General features: G+C 33.8%; 1 pseudogene; it reads left to right on the top strand.

Annotated features, from left to right (window-relative positions):
* LOC142143239 (centrosomal protein of 170 kDa-like) overlaps positions 1–6,468 on the top strand; it is a 47,295-nt pseudogene extending 40,827 nt beyond the window's left edge.
* The last annotated feature ends 6,142 nt before the right edge of the window (positions 6,469–12,610 follow it).

The raw sequence follows: 12,610 nt of genomic DNA, 5'->3' as shown, positions 1-12,610 counted from the left end.
ATATTGTAAGTTTTCCCTTCTGCATTTTTGTTCCACATAGATAAATTATGTGTTGGCACAATTTCAGCTGAATATATGTTTTGTTAAGCAAGGATGTGACTCTCCCAACTTGGTGTCATTGTATGATTATAGTAATCACTCTAATGAGCATTATAAGCTATATGTATAAAGTTTCCAAGCATCCGATGGGACAGGGCCTTTTTGCTTTTAATTATTTGTATACTACACAGTTTTCATGTTCTGTATGCTGGATGTAATTCTCAGTTTCTCTCCCTATACTGTGTGGGATAAAAAGAGCTCAGGGCTGCCCAGCAAGGTAAGATAGCAATATATAGTATTTTCATAGATAACTGCAGCTAGCAGATTGTTTGCACATATTATAGTACATTTATTATAGCACCAAAGCATGTCATGTTTATGTAATATAAATTCTGTATATATAAATACTTTTCCATTACAGAATTAAAGGTAAATAAAATGTCATGCATTTTTTTCCAAAAGGACTATGAAAAGCTATATGTATCGCTGAAAGTCTTAGAACAAATGTATTCATTAAATCACACTTTATTTTAAATAACTTTTTTTTCTTATCTTGTTTTATAAAAGGCTTTTATATACATTTCATTGGCTGTTTTCCAAACCTGTGTTTGTCTGTTTAAAATGTGCTTAAGCTTTGCATATATGTGTTTTTATATTTATATTTCAGAATATTATTTAAAGACAAAGAATGCAATTGGGATGAGATTGAGAAGAAACTAAGATCAGAGAGTGAAATTCCTATTTTTAAAACTTCATGTGTGGTATGTGACAATTTTTCTTTCATTATAATTACAAATAACACTTATTTGTTTTTTTCTACCTAATGCAAGAAATTTGCATTTACTCGTGTTCATTATTTTATTGCTTATTCTTATGTTTAATCCATGCATCCACACCCTAGAAGACAATCTTTTCTTGAAGAAAACACTTCTGAATACCACCATCTACCCAAGAACTGCTCTCAAAGATTTGGGTGCACGTTGGAGTACACAGAGAGTTACAGTGACTGACAGAAATTCACAACCTACCTATAAAGTCCTAACTTTTCCCATATAGTTATCTTCACAGTGTTCTCCCCAGAAAATTTTGCTAGCCGGGTGGCATTAAGAAGTAGCCAGGTGGGGGCAGTGTAATACTTTGCAATAATAATGAAAAATGTTGGAGGTTATTGCCCACACATGCCAGGACTAGTCAGACTGATGGTCAGTGGTCTAACACACACAGAGCTGACTGTAGTGCTCACATAGAGCCTGATTCATTTAGGAAAGTTAAGCAAAAAGTTTTCTTACTTAAGTGTTCTATGCAAAACCCTGTTGCAATGCAAGGGGTGCAATGAGTCTATTACTTTGCACAAAAGGAAAATACTGTCTGTTTTTTCATGTAGCATGCTAATAATTGATAGCTTATTTGTACACTGAAATTTTAAATTGATCTAGAAAAAAAAGCCAGTATTTTCCTTATGTGTAAAATAATAAACTAATATGCGCCCCTTGCATTGTAACATGGTTTTGTCCAGGAGAAAATTTAAGTTAAAAAAAAGAGTACTTTCCTTAATGAATCAGGCCCATAGTGTCTGTTATAATAGGAGATACAAAGGTTTATTCTATTATAATAGGACTCTGTTGGGCTCCAAGAGCTGGGTGACAAGTAAAAACAGCCCGGTGGAGCACCCAGGAAATAGGTGCTGAGGAGATCACTGCATCATATTACTACCAGACTGTGTTCATCAATAATAATGCTTGGATTATACAGAGGAATATAGGGAAACATACCACCTATTTGTAAAGAGTTTGACCTCACCAATATCTGCATATTATTATTGTTGTTATTATTATTATTATTATTATTATTATTATTATTATTGTTGTGTTTTTAACACCTGTTGATGTTGTTTGTGATACTGTGTTTCTGGCCAGAAGCAATTTCTGAAAGAATGTATCATTAAATGTATTTTCTTTTACACTAACACTGCAATTATATTATGTACCTTGGACTTTACCTATATTTTCCAATTACTGTCTCCGTGGCAGTCTTGCAAAGCAAAGAACCTGCAACATGGAATCCAGTTTTTCGAAGCCCCAACAGATTTACTTTTTATAATTATCTAGAGAAAGAAGGACATTTTCCACTTGCACAAACTTTATTTTAGGAAAGCTCCACCACCCTAGGCACTCCCCATCTCCATGAAAGAAAACCCATTTAACATCCATAGACATGTAGAGATGGTATATGTACTTGTCTTGAGAAAGGCTTTGCTTAGTCAAAGAAATGTCAATTTATGTGATTTTGTCACAAAGGTTTTGCATTGAGCTGTACATTGCACTGACTTTGTGCTCTGTGTATAATGACTGACATCAGGCGATGAAAGTAACATTTCCCTCAATTTCCCATGTATTTGACTGATGGGACCTACTAAGCAATCGAATCCATAGCAAATGTTACAAACCGTTTTAAATCAATCAATTCCTATTTATTAGACTGGTTGCCAGTGAGATCATTGCTTCACATTACAACTTAATATACAGGTTTTCAATTGCAACAGTTTCTACTATAGCCACAAAGCAATTTCAGCTAACTGGTAGGTTTTCACACCCACTATTGATTCTGAAAATATTATATGTTGGTAGGCTTACTGTAAATGGGTTGTCCACTGCATTAGTTACATACCTTAGACTGAGACTTACTGGCCAGTATTTGGCTGCAGAGTGTCTCTCTCCGTCTTGGGACCAGCAGGTAGAGAATGGTAATGATGAATGCCCATGGGTGTGAAAGACCCTGCCTAATCACTTTTGAATAAGAGAAGGATTAATCAGTTGTGCTCAGAAATAAAACCAATTTCTTTGTTTTTAATTTGCAATTATTGAGTGCAGTAAGTTATATGGGGGGAAAAATATGCGAAAATATTTTTTCTTTTCTATAGTAAATAAATTTGATTATCATATACAGAATAATCTATGATGAGCTACTTAAAACAAAATATACATTACAAGACTTGTAAACCAAAATATGAACACTAGACTAGATGATAAAGCAAATAAACCATCAGATAAGAAAAATACAGCTTCCAGAAAAGGAAAAAGGTGCAGGCTGAGGTTCATTAAAAGCAAAGATAACACTAAAACTTTCTTCATCGTTTTATGATATGAATAATATTATTACAATAGAGCTTCCATTGGCTCTTTTCCGGTGAGCATTTTGCTGTGTTTACATGGTAAAAGAGGGTGTCTTAGCTATGCAATTCATACCTTTACTGCCTATCTTGAGGATTACCCCTGAAGTACTTTGGAGTGTCTGAAACATTTCAAGCTAACAACACTTCATAAAGACTTCATTAATTTGATTTTTTACAAATGTAGTAACCTTGTTTTTCTTTCCAGGAAATATTATCAATATTGCAAGAGCTGAAACAAATTGAGAAACAATTACAAGGTATTTAGGTTTACATATTATTGATCTAAATCTATAAATGCCATTTATTATGTAATCATTGATATGTTTTATTTCTTTTATTGCATGAAAAATCCTAAACATATCCCATCATTCTATTGTCACTACCCTTCTATTTCAGTTTACACAACATACATGATATGCACAGAACTCAAACACAATTTTCTTGTAAACTGTTCATAAAAATAAAAATTTAAGAAGGAAAACATTGATGTAATCTCCCAAGTATATGCATTTATTTTAAAGCTCCTCAGACTAGATATACCAAAATTCCATGTTCTGGTTAATCTGGTTAATTGCTGCTTTCTTTACAGTCACTAATTCAGTCTGTTGAGTAGATCGAAACATACACAATAGGCTCCTTATTATGGCACCACAGAGCAGTGTCACAGGACATTACTAAAGCTGGGTACACACTACACGGTTTTCGTCCAATAATCGGCTAAATCAGCCGACATACGACCGCTCGTTCAAAAGTCGGGTCAGTGTGTGCAGTGACACGATGGTCGAAAGTCTGCCCAAATGGACAATTGTCGCCTCATTTGGTTGGTGGTACCGTTTAATATTTTCGTTCCAATCTCATTTCCATTGTGTAGTGTGTATAAACTTCCGACCGATCCACAACAGTGACTACGAAATTACAGTCATTGCTCACAACAACATGGCTGAAAAAAGTTGTTAAAGGGACGTCCGCTCTTCCCTTTATCGTCCTAAACAAGGCTAGTGTGTATGCAGTCCAAGGACCGAGCGATCGGAACATCGATCGCATGTAAAATCGATTGGCATAAAAAGTTGGTGGAAAATTCTGTAGTGTGTACCCAGCTTAAGCAGGAAGCTGTGTCATAAGATATCACAGGGCCTCACAGAGAAGCAATTAATTCACTTTGTGTGTATCTGAAAGAATAATCACTTCCAAAAGTTAAAATGTAATGTGGGAATCACTATGTTAACATAAAATACAGATTGCAGTGTTCTCCTGATTGGCTGTTCCCTGAAGCATCCAAAAGCACAGATTAAACGTTGCTTTTAAAATTCATAGTATTTCTAGGTCCCTTATAATATGTTTTATTGAAACCCAAAGCAAAAGTTACCATGTTTTTATCACTATTGCCTAAGTGCCCCCTCACTTGACATTGCATATACTATTAGTTCTATTAGGTAATACCTAGTCCAGGTACGCTACCCCTCTAGTTGATTCTTCTTCTATTTGCAAAAGTTAGTTGTCTATTAAAATTAATAAAAACCATATTTCTTTGCCAGAACCACTAGTTTCATTGTGCCTATTTATAACTGAACAGTTAAGATTACCTATGAAAAGGACCATATTTTTATTTGCTACCCTTTCAATGTGTAAATAATAATTGATTTTCAGTACAGTCATTTATGCTAAGTATCTTATAGCAAACACCAATCGGTGCTTCACAGGTTTTCTATATTAATATCATAACTTTCCTATCCTTCCATTATTCTCCCAGTTTCATTTATTTTTATCCATCCAAGTCTCAGTTATGCTTGCAGAATCATAATTTTCTTTCAACGTCATTCATTCTTGTTCACATATTTTGTTTGGAAGACTCCTAGCATATGTTACCATACATCTTTTTTTTTTTTACGCCAATTTTTCATCATATGAACCTTTTTATTGTCACTTTTAATTCTAGTAATAGTTTGTGCTTCTCTCTGCATGAACATAATTGTCACAATGCTTAGTTTATGCTATAAGAGTCATGTCTTTTCATACACATTAGTATTTTTGCTCACATGTTTCACCTGGGGGGTATATTCCAGCTAAAACTTAATTTTAGCATGTGTAGATTATCTTAATTATTTAGTAACATTGCAGTTGCATGAATATAGACCACTAGGTTCTTGGTGTAAGAATTTAGTTAATAATTGAAGTTGCACATGTGCTACTTTATTTTTATGTATTATATTGTGACAAATCACTTTGATGTGTTATTCAATTTTTTTTTAATTCAACAAAATATACCATCAGCCATTAATATTGGCAAACAGTTGTTTGTTTACTAGCTTGTTGATTTAACACTAAGGGGTAAATGTATCAAGCTGAGAGTTTTCCGGCGGGTTTTAAAAACCAATCAGATTCTAGCTATCATTTATTTAGTACATTCTAAAAAGTGACAGCTAGAATCTGATTGGTTGCTATAGGCAACATCTCCACTTTTCAAACCCACTGGAAAACTCTCAGCTTGATACATTTACCCCTAAATATAAGTTTATGTACAATACTGGTCTATTTGATTAATTTTGCTTGAGAGAGATTTGATTTACATTTCAGATTTGCTTTATTATTAATGTGTGCAGACTATAATTGAAGGAGCTTTCTATTTTTCTTAATTTTTATTTTGTCATGTTAATTTGTGTAATAGGAAACACATATTCACCTCACTAATACATTGTGTTACGATGGGTTTTACCACCAAAACTAAACACTTGCTCCCTTTAATGTGGATTTTTTTTAATAAGAATTACATTTATTTTATGGTGATAAATAAAGCAATAATTGTTAATTAACAGTGTATAAAATTATGCTGATGGATAATTAAATCTGAAAATTGTCAGAACATAATATAATTCTAAAAACATGTTAACTTTGACACTGTTGGGTATTGAGCATTTAAATATATATTTTTTTTTTGTTTTCTAGTTATCAATGCAATGATTGACCCAGATGGCTCTCTTGATGCCCTGAACTTATTGGGATTTGGCAGCTCTCTACCTGCCGCCCAGCCAAAGCCCAAACGAAGCTCCTCAGTACCAAACGTCAGTTCATCAATATCAACCCGTTGTCAAATGGAAAGCAGGACCAGTCGACCAAATATTGTATTAGTATCCTCACACTTGGATGGTGTTGAATCTGATCCTGATTTTAGCATACATTTCAATCGGTTCAACCCTGATGGAAAGGAAGATTCTACTTTACACGAATAGCGCTGTTAATACAAATCTTACATTTATAATACAAAACCGCAAATAAAATGAAACCGTATTGACTCCAATGTTATATATACAAGTCTTATACAATTATATTCTACACAATTATAAGGCATCCACTTTGGGATGTGAAAGATTAAAAATTAAAATTAATTCTCCACTCATATATACCTATAATGAGGTACCCCTGATATGAGTTCTGGGGGATCCCTGAAGACATTATTAAGCCTCAAAGGAGGGACCATTGGGATGAGTTGGCCTCAGAGTGCATCGGCCCTAAATGCAACAGTGTCACTATTGAACAAAATTAGAAATATACATTTATTTCTATATTGAACAAACTACAGGTATAATATAGGTTCTGTGTGGAAAACATTTGTATTTATTAACATTTCCATGTAGTCATTATACAGAATAATGCACCCTCCCTACCAAACATACCCTATATATATGTAATGCCCCCACTCAACCAAATATTCTCTACATATTCAAATGATCTAATTTATTAAATATTTCCACTTGTTTTTATGGTGGATTAACACTAAAACTGTATATAAAACAATTTTAAGATTATTTTTGGTTTGCTATGAAGCCTTTTAGATCATAATGATGTGCAAAATGCTAAAAGCTTGTTTATTTATAGATAATGCTTCACTACTTAAATCAATTTGCAGTTTGATTGAGTCCTATTGTGCAAAAGGTTATGGATCCAAAACAATTAAGTAGCAGGTAAGTATGTTTACTGAATAAGGAATCATTTTTAATATTTGTACACATTAGGGTATTTTATACCAAGTTGTTATCGCAATTTTTAAACATCATTTATCTATCCAGCAGTTACCATTTTATCATACAAAAAAACTTTATTTTCAACACTTGTGCCTTGGTCATCCCAACAAGTTAGGTATTGCTTTTTGTCCCATGGTCTTTTACATCTATGTATATCATAGTCATAGTGTAGTAACAGAGGTATATATTGCTTACAGCATTAAATTGTTTTTGACTGCCATGTGTGTTGCAATTCATCTGAGCGGAACAGACTTCACAGTGAGCTAAAACATGAAGATAACTCCAGTGATTGGAAAGACATGCATATGTGTCATATATTCAGATGCAGTGTTCTGTTTTTTTATGTGTAGCATTATAAATTCTCTGCATGAATACATATATCAAATACATGGCCCAAATTAAGAGCATTTCAAGACACATACAAGTTCGAAATGTATCACTTGCTTCATTACAGTTCTAGAAATAAATAGTGGATTGCAAAGGTTTCTGTGTAATTCTTTAAAAATGTATCAAACAAATTAAATGTAAAACTTCTTTTGCTGCAAATTCAGTTTTTAGTTTAATTTGTGTTAAGCATTTTCATTACTATATCTTGTATATATCCAGCGTGTCTCATTTTATATCATAAAACAAATAACTTCCTTATTGAATTTGAAATTGCACTGCCACCTACATAAAAGATTTGACTAAGGTGCCCGTCCCCCAATACAGAGCCCCTGTAACTACTACATGAAGCTGTCAGTTCAGTAATACGAACCAGTTAATCAATTTCGTCCAACAGTTTATTGCTGATAGAGAGGTGTGTGAGTAGGAGGAGTCGAGAACCAATCACAAGCCTCAATCTCCAAGAGGAACAGAAGAACCCCAGGAAAATCTGCATTGTAGAGCAGCCGTTAAGGTTCTGCCTAGAGTTAGGGGCACTTTGTAATATCTTTTACTAAAAGGTAGTGCAACTTTAAACATCACAACTAATTAGATTTTTTTGTTGTCTTGTTTCCTAATAAAAAGTTATACTTTATTCATCTTTGGTACTTTTGCTTGACAAATAAAATTTTAAATTTGTATTTAATAAAGATATGCAAATAGCAAAAACAACCAATCAGATATTAGTTTCCATCAGTCTAGTGCAAGTTGGATAAATCAAAACAAATATCTGATAGCTATGGGTTACACTTTTGCTAAAAAGGATTTGTCCTCCAATTAAAAGACTTCAGGCATATTATTAATCATTGCTATCTATCCTAATGGATTTAACAAATTGGAACAATGCCAAAGCCTACTCCACCTACGGCAGTTTAAGTGGTCTACATAGTAACAGCATGGATCACTCACTATTCCAATATTCAAGGGGTGGGATATGCTGCTCATATTTGTCCTTTATATCAATTCATTTACTTTTTTTATTACAATGAATGAGAACTATTGTTGGAATTTACTCTTCACATATTTTATTAAATGAAAGCATTTTTAGTGCAAAGATGATTCACCCATTGGCCAAAGGAGCAAACAATCCCTTCCAAATACAAAAAATGCATTCATTTAAACTGAAAAAATGAAAGGGCCTCTAAACAAATAGTATGATTTACTTTATATCAAATTCCTTTGTGACTTGCTACCGTCAACCCCAGTGCCCGCTCTGGCCATAATGTAGGGCTTTACTGATAAGCCCTGCTAGGGAAACAGCTAGATACCACACTCTTCATCCATGGACAGCTGGATGTGTCCTACTCTTTCTGTTTTAACCCATTTATGACCACAGCTAGTCTGTTCCTTAATAGCAACTTAATTATATTTGTGCTGTGTTGGCTTCACAGATTTATATATTTTTTAAGTCAAACAAAGCAATTGCAGATATATATACTTTTATAAAGTTAGCTATAAGCCTTGAAGCATTGGCATTGTTATTTTCATTGGTATTTCCCAATATTTACTTTTTTTGTTACTTTTTTTAAGGAGAGACCTTCTATAGTCATGATAGAGCGCTAATGTTTTTAGCATTTATAAGTTGGATCCAATAGTTATTACTAAAACAAATACTATGAGATTAATTTCTGCTTGAATTAATTAGCTTTCTATCTTGATTCAGGTCTCCCATTCATTTATCCTCCCTCGCAAAGAAATCCCTGTGACATTACTTGCTGACACATGAACCACTCTTGTGCTTATCAGTGTAACGTGAGAATAAAGATCATGCCCTCCGTATATATACAGTAGGCAGTTGCATATGTAGAAGTGGGTAGATGTTCTCACAAACCAGAAGCTTGGCATTGGCTAACATTGGGAACCATTGTTTTCTGTGAAGCCTTCCATTTCTCCAGCAACTGGAGGTGTGGAAAGAGGGGTTATTTGGTGACACGAGGATTTGATTTAAAGTAACTGTTTTTCATTTTTAGTGGTTAATAATATACTTAGATAATTCAAATTCCCAAAAATTGTTATAATTAGGTTTGAATCTGTAACAGTCACAATCTTTTTGGTTGACTCTCCCGTGCACATGCAGTAATATGCAAAAGGGATTGATAGGCAAAGGTTTGAGTAACAATACAACTTCATAAATAAAGATACTATTGTTCATGTGGCAATTCAAACACATGTGAATAGTGGAAAATGTCTAAAACAAGTTTATAGTTCCCTCCACAAATGCAGCTGAGTTTATTCTATCATATATACACTTTATTAAATGTTTTAAATGTATCTTTATTTTTTTGTACAAACAGTTTATTTATTTTCTGTTAAGATTTTTGTTTCCCTTGCATGTTACTTTTTTTAAAAATAAATGGTTACTTTTAGTAATATGTGTATCCTTTTGTTGTTAAAGTTTTTTTGTTTTTTTATCATCTCAAAAATATTGTTCAACTTTTCCTTTATGCTCAAACAAAAAACAGGAAATGTAAAGGTTTAAATGGTTAGAATCGTGGGATGCCTTTGTTTTCATAATAAATACAGTGTGATACATTAATTTAGAATAATAAAAAAAACAACAACACCATTACAATTTAATGGAGTTCAGCAGTAATATAGTGCATACCCACTTTTAGAAAATAATTTGACCAAACAACATAAACAGGTTGGACATATGTTTCTCTTAAAAGCACATTTTATTGCTGGTTCCATTTCTACTTATGACATTATTTGTTTGTTGAATAGAGATGTAATTTATGTAAGCACAGACACTTTCAGGGGGGAATTCAATTGGCCGCGTTACCGTTAAAAGTAACGCGGCCTGCGCATTATTACCGTTATTACGGTAGTCATGATGCTGGATTTTTGCTCGCAGGGAGCTGCGAGCAGAAAGCCGGGTTAAAACTACCGTAATAACGGTAATACTTTTTGAATTCCCCCCTCCATGTCAGAGAAATGAGTTATCTAATAAGGGGCCAAAGGGAATTCTATTTATTAACCACTCTTTACTAGTAACAGAGAATTCTGATTATATAAAGGTTGGTTCTAGTCCTAACCACAAATTCTTTTATAAAAGGGACATGTAGCTGTTTGTGTTCAAGTTCAATTTACTTGAATGGTATGAAGAAAAGAAAAATACTGGTTTTCTCATTTTTAGATCTGAAAGTTTAAAATGACAAAGGTAGGACCCCTTGGAACATATTTTTCTTACCGTCCTCGTGCGTTCTGATGCTTGGGTTAACGTTTGTTATCTGGAGACAGGTCAATGATTCTCATGAGCTCGGCCTTAAAGAATTATTTTGTTCTTATTTGTAATAAATTGTACAAATGTCTATTGTATTATGATTTTAATGTAGCTGCTTATTGGCAGAGAGGATATGGTAACAATCCTGAGAAAACGTATGGGGCAAGTTGAATTTTTAATATTTATAATTATGTTTTTTGTAGGCAAATTAGATGATTCCAAACTCGAGGAATTCCCAGCGCGAGTGACCGTTTTTCCTTAAGTTTGGAATCATCTACTTTGTCGGGTAAGACATTTATTCTGTTATCTTTGATTTTCTCAAGGTAATATGCTTATGGGAAAAAGATTAGAAACTTCTAAAGTGTGCAAATTCTGGACTGTAGAATCTGTATATGTGTGGATGACAAGGGTTTAAGCAAAGTATTTAATACAGGACTGTTTTTAAAGCTAAAAAAAGGACATTTGTCAATGTTGAGTCTCATCAAACTGGATGGTGTAGTGCTAAGTGCTGCTTTAATTCTGTGTCCCTAATTCAGATTGAACACCTCAGCAGTGTAAGCAGCTCCCTACCATTCATGTTTCCATAGTAAACTTAGTCAGTTAAACCTTTTTCCTCACATAACTGTATGTTTTAGAATGATAGTATCAAATGGATTGAAAAGGAGATGATGATAACTGGTGTGTGTGCAGCATTAGCCCAGATTATTGAAAACACATACTCTTGTGTTTATCCCAAATTACGCATTTATTACATGAATAATATAACCAGAGAAACAAGAACAGAGGTAATGCTTTGCACCAGATATATAACAATTGACTAGTTTCTCATTAATATGTCATCCAATTTTCAATATTCAGGAAAATATGTCCAATTGAGCAACCAATTGAAGTAATAGTTGCAGGATGTAATTACTGGGCTCAATATGTCTGTCATGTGTACAGCCAGTAAAGTAATATTTATTTTTATGTTAACTGTATGATTTACTAACGTAATTTCCAAGCACCGATCAGTTTGGTCAGTGGATGATAACAATCACAAGCCAATAACCATCATCTTCCAACCAAAATGTCAAATTTCCTGATCAATTTCTAATTGATATTTTTATCAAGCATTGGACTCATTTTAGCCCTTAATGCTACAATATTGGGACAATTACACAGTGTGTGTCACCAGATTTCGTGGCATACTGATGATTTTCAAGAATATTTCCTAGTACCTGTGTTATTGTTTGTTTGTTTTTAAAAAAAGATTCAGCATTAAAAAAAATGTACCTTGTGGTCACAGATTTGCAAAGACCACATTCTAATATCACATCTAGCCTGCTGGCCCCCACCAATTGCCCCCTCCTTCAGGCTACATTTCAAAGTGGACAGTCACAGCAAGAATCCCTCCAGATGCTGGTGATCACTTCCTGTTTGTTTTTTTTTTTTCTTAAACATATTTTATTGAAAGGTTTTCCATGGTTTAACAGCATAATGGTTAGATTACAAATCAGAGAATTTTAAAACTTAAAGAAAAATTTGTTATTAAGAACTGTGTTATAAAGCTAAATCACGAAACTGAGAGTGGAAAAAAGTTAAAGCTCGAAAGGGGGTGAGGGGGGAGGAGGGGAGGAGGCGTAATGTCTGATGAGTAGAGAAGATCAGACTTAAGGGGCCAAGAGGGGGAAAGGAGGGGAGGGTTAGCATGGGGAATGGAGGGGATTCAGCCTGGCGTCCTGGGTCTTGTCAGAC

This window comes from Mixophyes fleayi, chromosome 3 (assembly GCF_038048845.1).
Source record: "Mixophyes fleayi isolate aMixFle1 chromosome 3, aMixFle1.hap1, whole genome shotgun sequence".
Taxonomy (NCBI): domain Eukaryota; kingdom Metazoa; phylum Chordata; class Amphibia; order Anura; family Limnodynastidae; genus Mixophyes; species Mixophyes fleayi.
This window is presented reverse-complemented; position numbering and strand designations above follow the sequence as displayed.